Source organism: Echinops telfairi, unplaced genomic scaffold (genome assembly GCF_000313985.2).
Source record: "Echinops telfairi isolate 266 unplaced genomic scaffold, ASM31398v2 ScPeMD7_30;HRSCAF=105, whole genome shotgun sequence".
Lineage (NCBI taxonomy): Eukaryota > Metazoa > Chordata > Mammalia > Afrosoricida > Tenrecidae > Echinops > Echinops telfairi.
Genome location: NW_022103927.1, coordinates 4506860 through 4507977, shown reverse-complemented (window position 1 = coordinate 4507977; position 1118 = coordinate 4506860). Strand labels below are relative to the sequence as shown.

Here is a 1118-nt window from a genome sequence, read left to right as displayed (position 1 = left end):
GTGTGTGTGTGTGTGTGTGTGTGTGTGCATTTTCCAAATCTTTTCCCAGTTCTCTTGGATTGGCCCGTTTTAACCCTGCAGTTTGGGGTTGGCGGGGGGATGTCAGGGATGTGATTCACTTCTCTTCTATTTATGTTGTTGTTGTGTGTGTTTTCCTCCTTCCCTTCTTCACTATTTCCCTGTATAAAAAAAAATTTCTTTCCGCTTTTGTTTTCTTACAAATTGAAGCAGAGATGGCTGGTTAATTTTTAGCCTCCACTCAGCTACGCCCAATTTACTGCCGCCTTTGAAAGCTGAACGGCGGCACTCTGTGATGAAGCCGGCAGACGTGTGTTTACATTGTGCCCAACCAACTTGTAATGAGAGGGCTACCAAACCTTTTCCTCCGTGTGTGTGTGCACGAGCGAGCTTTAACTTTCCACCCTATCCAGTTGTCTGCCACCCCCCACCCCCATCTAAAGTCTTTCATTCCGAGAATGTGAGCGAATGTGGTTTAAACTTCAACTCCAGCAATGACTCTTAACCATGTTCTTTCCCACGAGGGCGTGTGTCTTCCTACCCATTCATTCACAAAAAAGCAGAAGACACACACACAACAAAAACACAGTTCAGGTCACACCTCTGGCCGGGTTGAGAAGTTGGGAGGAGAGAGAGGCCTGAATGCAGGGATCACACAAACATCCGGGGCCTTCGGGAGTGGTGTCAGCCTGCTGCGGTGACAGGGCTGAGTGGGGAGAGTGGGTGGGCTGGGGAACACAGAAGAAGGCCGCTGGGTTTGTGGGCTCCCTCCTGGCTTGGCCTGCTGGGCTCTGCTCCTGCCTGCGGTGGCTTCTGGAGCTAGCTGGCGAGGGAGGGGCAGCGCACAGGGGCTGGCTCTTGCTCTGTGAGTCTTTTTTCGGGCTGAAAGACCCTCTCACAGAAGGACCAACTGCCCAGCCGCCCCCAGCCCCCACTCCCTTCAGCTGGAATTCTTTTCCTTTGGGAAAAGAGATTTGAAGAAGAAGGAAAAAAAGTAGTCATCCCTCCTTCACCATCTACACAGCAAGACAGCGCAGAGAGGGTGTGCGCCTGGTGGCGCTGGAGGTGGCCTGGTGTATGTGTGTGTGTGTGTGTGTGTG

General features: G+C 52.0%; 1 protein-coding gene across 6 annotated transcripts in view; it reads left to right on the top strand.

Annotated features, from left to right (window-relative positions):
- The window catches only part of NFIX (nuclear factor I X), a 66833-nt gene that overhangs the window by 2619 nt on the left and 63096 nt on the right, over window positions 1–1118 (top strand). The window lies entirely within an intron of this gene.